At 50.0% G+C, this 6508-nt stretch overlaps 1 protein-coding gene across 3 annotated transcripts in view; it reads right to left on the bottom strand.

Moving 5' to 3' along the window:
* The window catches only part of LARP4B (La ribonucleoprotein 4B), a 115515-nt gene extending 109347 nt beyond the window's left edge, over positions 1-6168 (bottom strand). Inside the window, exon 1 of one of the 3 annotated variants that reach the window (XM_037733301.1) lies at positions 6053-6168. The gene's annotated coding sequence lies outside the window, so the exon portion shown is untranslated. Of the gene's footprint in view, positions 1-5709; positions 5994-6052 lie in introns of those variants that run through there. The other 2 variants (XM_017514070.2, XM_017514074.2) reach the window with 2 other exon arrangements.
* Positions 6169-6508: the final 340 nt, after the last annotated feature.

The raw sequence follows: 6508 nt of genomic DNA, 5'->3' as shown, positions 1-6508 counted from the left end.
TGTTGACCAGGATGGTCTCGATCTCTTGACCTCGTGATCCACCCGCCTCGGCCTCCCAAAGTGCTGGGATTACAAGCTTGAGCCACCGCGCCCGGCCTGTCTTTAGGCATTCTTATCCCCTTACTTGAATTAATTTCACTAAACATCTACAGGTTTACCAGGCCATGGGCTGGGCAGAGGTTACAAGTATAAAAAGAGAATCTCACTCACGGGGGCTTACATTATGTGCTAAATAACACAAAGATACACTTATGTTGCTACAGAAACAGAGAGGTATATAACCTCAGAAGTTAAGGCAAAGAAGCCTGAAGGACTCCTAAAATATCTTTTTAAGGATGGGGTAAGGAGCTAAATATTTTTAAATTTTTTTTAAAAGGAATAGGACATTCAATCTCAGGCAAAGAATCTATCAACAGCAATGTCTACAATGTTTCCAGCACCAAGTTAGGAAGACAGGGAGGGATGGTCCTGCCTGAAAGGTGGGGCAGATCAAGAAGGAAGATGCAGAAGTAGAACCACACACAGGGCAAGACCCAGGGCAGTCCTGATGAGTTTCTGAAAAGAGGCCAGCCATCAGGCTATGCCCTTAAAGCAACCTCTGGCTTCATTGTGACTAAAATGATTTGTGTAAATAAAAGTATTTTATCAGGCAAATGTATGCACATCAGACTTTATCATAAAGAACATTTCTGGCAAAGATCAAGTCTCATCTCTGTGATTCTCATACTTCCCCTAAAAAATTAAGTACTATGCTTTCAAATTTGTGTTAAACATGGCAGGGTGCAGTAGCTCACACCTGTATTCCCAGCACTCTGGGAAGCCAAGGCAGGTCCATCACTTGAGGTCAGGGGTTCAAGACCAGCCTGGCCAACATGGTGAAATCCCATCTGTACTAAAAATAAAAAAATTAGCCGGGCATGGTGGCGCACACCTGTAGTCCCAGCTCCTCAGGAGGCTGAGGCAGGGGAATCGCTTAAACTCGGGAGGCAGAGATTGCAGTGAGCCAAGATCACGCCAGTGTGCTCCAGCCTGGGCAAACGAGCGAGATTCAGTCTCAAAAAAATTGTGTTAAACATGAAATTCATTCAATATTACAACATACTCCATTGCTTAGGTCTCCTAACCGGGCAATGGGGTTGATGGGAAATAAATAACAAGACTACGAAAGAAGATGTAAAACCAGCAGCATCACTGAACTGCAAATCCTTTATGGTTGAAATAGAAGCCATGACAACTTCACCAGAAAAACTGTGAAAAGACAGAGTTTATAAAGGCATTGAGGGGACAAAAGGTATTAGGCATGAGGTTAAGGGGGAGGCCAATGAGAAAGAAGAGGAAAGGAAACACAGCTGAGTTCATAATTTTCTCTGTTCCTAAGGAAGACATTTACACATAGGAAAAACAAAGCATTAGAACGTTAGGGGAAAAAACTTCTAAGTTGGAATTTATCTTCCTTCTTTTGACAACCTAGCAGTTTTCTACCTTGCAATTCCATGTTCTAAAAAAGGAATTCATTTTCTAATCAAAATAACTCTAGAAGTAGAGTTGTTCCAAAGATATCAACAAGTATGAGCAAAAAGTTTAAACTGAACTAAACTTAGGCCTGACGAGGTTAATCCTGAGTGCTTCATTTACTTCATTCTCTAAAATTAGCTTTTAAGGAAAAAGGAGAATTCTTCACATCAGTAAGTTTTACAAGAGTATAAGCAAGCACACCCTTATAGTGGTGTCTGTTTTTAACAAGGTATTTTCCAAAAACATTACTTCAGTGTTCATGTCTTCTCTCCATTGGAAAAAGGTTTTGAGAATTTTGTAGAATTATAAGAATATACTCCAAGATTTTTGTGCAATTTATCCATCTGAAAAGAATATCCCTAAATCTAAGAGAATCTGTAAGACTACTGCATGAACGATAAAAGCGTATTTAAAACTTGTACCTTTGGCCAGTGCAGTAGCTCAGGATACAATCCCAGCACTTCGGGAGGCCAAGGCAGGTGGATCACCTGAGGTCAGGAATTTCAGACCAGCCTGGCCAATATGGTAGAACTCTGTCTCTACAAAAAAAAAAAAAAAAAAAACACACAGCCGGGTGTGGTGGGAGGGGCCCATAATCCCAGCTACTCCCGGAGGCTGAAGCACGAGAATCACTTGAACCCAAGAGGCAGAAGTTGCAGTGAGCCAAGAACACCCCATTGCACACCAGCCTGGGTGACAAGAGTGAAACTCAGTTTCAAAAAAAAAAAACTTGTACCTTTAACACTAGGATAAGAGCATATGGAACTGATGGTAACACAGCTATACAGCTTTTTTTTTTTGAGACAGAGCTTCGCTCTTGTTACCCAGGCTGGAGTGCAATGGCGCGATCTTGGCTCACCGCAACCTCCGCCTCCTGGGTTCAGGCAATTCTCCTGCCTCAGCCTCCTGAGTAGCTGGGACTACAGGCACGCACCACCATGCCCAGCTAATTTTTTGTATTTTTGGTAGAGACGGGGTTTCACCGTGTTGACCAGGATGGTCTCGATCTTTTGACCTCGTGATCCACCCGCCCTGGCCTCCCAAAGTGCTGGGATTACAGGCGTGAGCCACTGCGCCAGGCCTCTTACAGCTTTTTTATAACCTCAAGAGACCAAAACATAGACAACACATTAGTAAAATTGAAGACCTAGATTATAATCCTAGTTATCACTATTTTTATGGAAAACAAGAATTTTAACATGACAATGAAATAACAGAGAAAGGCGTGGTAACATCTACCACAACCTCACTACAAAAATTTGCAAATCTATGTAGAGTAGCTGCAGCTACCAGAAGGCACAGTTCATTGTAAACACCATTAACAATTTAATGTTCTAATTTGAATATTTTGGGGGTGCGGGGAGACAAGGTTTCCCTTTTGTCCAGGCTGCAGTGCAGTGACAGCATCACTGCAGCCTCATCCTCCCAGGCTCAAGTGATCCTCACACCTCAGCATCTCCAATAGCTGAGACTCCAGGCATGAGCCACCATGCCTGGCTAATATTTTGATTTTTTGTAGAAATGAGATCTCTCCGTGTTGCCCAGGCTGGTGAACTACTGGTCTCCCAGATAAACTCACCTAGGCCTCCCAAAGTGCTGGGATTACAGAGATGAGCCACCCCACTCAGCCTGCATGTATTTTAGAATAACATTTTAAGATAATTTGAAGCCTGCTTCATAAAAACAGCTTAAATGTATACTTGCCAAAACTTGTGCTTACTTACGGAAATTGGATTAAACTCAATAAATTATTTAAGTCTTTTAAAAAGGGCAATCTTGGCCGGGTGTGGGGGCTCACACCTGTAATCTGAGCACTCGGGGAGGGCAAGGCGGACGGATAACCTGAGGTCAGGAGTTCAAGACCAGCCTGGCCAACATGGTGAGGCCCTGTCTTTAAAAAAAAATAAAAATAAAAAGGGCAATCTTCCCAAATATTAAATCAAATTGCATTTCTCTTTGAATTTGCTGCCACTTAATTCCAACTACCTACAGAACTGTACTCATGTTATCTTTTTTCTCTCTGGTTCCCACTTAAAAATAGTGGAACTGCTTTCTCCAAATACACAGTCTGTGCTCAGAACCTGTTTTCTCTGCCAAGATACATGCAAACAAGCCAAAAACAAAAAACAAACAAACAAACATAAAACTTTCTGCTAATAAATTGACAGCTACAAGGTAGAATATTTTAAAAATTCAGTAAACTGGGCAAGGTGGCTCACTGGAGGCCAGAAGTTTGAGACCAGCCTGGGCAACAGGGTGAAATCCTGTCTCTACTAAAAATACAAAAATTAGCAGGGTGTGGTTGGCACGTGCCTGTAATCCCTGCTACTCGGGAGGCTGAGGCAGTAGAATCGCTTGAACCTAGGAGGTGGAGGCTGCAGTGAGTGGAGATCACATCACTACACTCCAGCCTGGGCGACAGAGCAAGACTCCATCTCGGGGGAAAAAAAAAAGCAGTAATAGCAAAAAGAGCCAACATTTTCATGTTTGTGTTACAACAGTCCTAAGAAAATGAGACTATCATCATCCCGCTTTTTTTACAGTTGACAAAATGTAAGCAACACAAGGATAACTTCTAATGAATAAGCCATGCCTCAGTTTCATGTAAATAAGTCAACTCAACTTACACTAACTTTTCAAAATATGGGATAAAATTTGTTTCTAACCAATGCCAGTTTCAAAGAGAAGTATATAAATTAAATTTATGGTTAAATAATAAGCTTGTTAATCTGACGCCTTTCGGAACGTATTTCACTTAGCAAACCTCAACCTATTTCTTATAAGGTTTGATTACAAAACTGCTTTTCAGCATATTAAACACAGGGGGAAAAAACTGAAAAGCCACAACCATTTCAACTTCTGTAAATTACCCTGGCTGTAATGAGGGGCGCCAGGCAGGTTGGGGAAGTATGGAAATTGCACACTGCGCACACCACCTGACCACCAAGGAAAAAGAGGACACCAGTCTTCCCCACTGTGGTCTTCAGAAATTACAACTCAGCGCCTATTTCAAGTGCCTTTAAATATTCAAACAACTGAAACTAAGAGGAAAAACTTTTGAAAGTGAAAATAACTTGTATGTTCACTTCAGTGTTCACCTTGGGGTAGCTCTTATCTCTAAAAAAGGCCTCATGCATACTGTTTATATCTTACAGACTAACTCCGCTGCCCTGTCAAGGAAAACCTTCCTGTTTCCTCAGTTATTCAAAACCTCAAACTTCCAATTTTCGATTAAGTTATTGCGCATACACTCAGAGAATCTCAAACGAAAGCCAGATAAAAGGTCGTTTTCTACAGTTAGCTTTCTCAAGTTTCATCTCAGGCAAGTTTTAAGACCGTTTTAGGTTAAAATAAGGAGAAAAGCGAGATGATGTTCGCATGAAGTTTCAACACACAACGGCACGGAGGCGGAATGGCTCCGGACGTTCCCAAGCGCACCCCGAGAGGCAGGTGCAGCAGCTTCCCGACCCGCTCCTCCGCCGCCCGCGTATCCCAGCCCCAAGACCAACACCAGCAATCTCCGCATCCGGCTGTTTTTTTAACTCCTTCAGAATCTACCTCTGCTCAAATCTATCAAGAGAAAGACAGGAGCGTTCCAAACACACACCGCGCAACAGGATCCCAACTTCCTGGTTCTAAAGGAATGCGATGCCCTGATGACCCGTCCCGCCCCGCACGGCCGCCGACCCGGCACCGAGGGGCGAGGAGCGAGGCCGGCTCCGCACTGCGGGTGCCGGCGCCCGCCGGGCCTGGGGGCGCCCGCCGGGCCTGGGGGCGCTCGCGGCCCGCGACCCCGGCCCCGCCCAGGCCCTTCCCGACCCCAGTCCTCGCCGCCCCGGCCCTGCCCCGGCCGCCCGACCCTGACCCCGGCCCAGTCTTCCGGGCACCCAGCCCCGTCGTCTGCCGCCCCGCCTCAGCCGATCCTCAGCCCGGGCCCCCACCTTCCCCGGCCCTGGTCCTCCCCAGCCGCCGCTACCCCCTGCCCCGGCCCGGTCCTCCTCAGCCCCGCCCTTCCCGTGCCCCAGCCCCGGTCCTCCTCAGCCCCGGCCCCGGCCTTCCCCTGCCCCGACCCAGGCCCGGCCCTGCCCGCCGCGGCCGCGTCCTGCGGGAAGATGGCGGCGCGGTGACAAGCGGCACGGCGCGGGTCCGAGCTGCGCCGGGAGGGGCCGCCCACCGCGGCCCGGGGTGCCTCACCTGTCAGCGCCGCCGCCCCGCCCGACCGGCCGCCCGCGGGCTCCTCGCCTAAGCCCCGGGGCCCGGCGGCCGCGCCACACGCGGGGACGGCGAGGAGTGAGACAGCAGGGAGAGGCGGCGCGGCCGGGCCGGGCCGGAGGTCGGGGGGAGGACGGGCGCGGGCTGACGGCGGCGGCAACAGATTCTTCCCCTTTCGGGCCTGAAAATGTCTCAACCTCGGGACTCCAGATCCCCAACGCTCCTTCCCGTTCGCATGAGAACACACAGCTCCCACTTCCGGGGCCCTACGGAAGTCCCGCCCCCGCGCGGACCCGCGCCCCGCGCCCTGCCCCAGCGCACTCACCCTACGGGATCGCGGACTGGCGCTCGGCGCCCGGGAGAGCCTCGCGTCATGGGGTTGCGGCGCGCTGATTGGGCGCACCCAGCGCCCCGCCCGCCCCTCCGCCTTCCTGGCCTCTCCGCGCGCGCACCCTGCCCGCGGCCCTGCCATTGGCGCGTGCGCGCACATCGCCCCGCCCCGCGCACGCCGCACGTCCCGCCCCGCCCGCCGTCCCCCGCGTGACCAGAGCGCCTGACGCTGCGGGGCCGTCCGGGCCCTGACTTCCGGGGGGCTGGGTCTTGGGCCTCCGTCACCGCGTGCTCCCTTTCAAGACCCCTGCCCGCCGCCCAGGACGGACGCGACCCCGGCCCTGCCCCACCCTCAGCCCGGGACCAAGGCCTCGGCCCTGCCCCGAACCCCCTACCCACACCCGGGATCAAGGCCCCGGCCCTGCCCCGAACCCCCTACCCACACCCGGGA

The sequence above is a fragment of the Cebus imitator genome, unplaced genomic scaffold (genome assembly GCF_001604975.1).
Source record: "Cebus imitator isolate Cc_AM_T3 unplaced genomic scaffold, Cebus_imitator-1.0 Scaffold513, whole genome shotgun sequence".
NCBI lineage: Eukaryota > Metazoa > Chordata > Mammalia > Primates > Cebidae > Cebus > Cebus imitator.
Note: the sequence above shows the minus strand (reverse complement) of the source record. Positions and strands in the feature narration are given on the sequence as shown.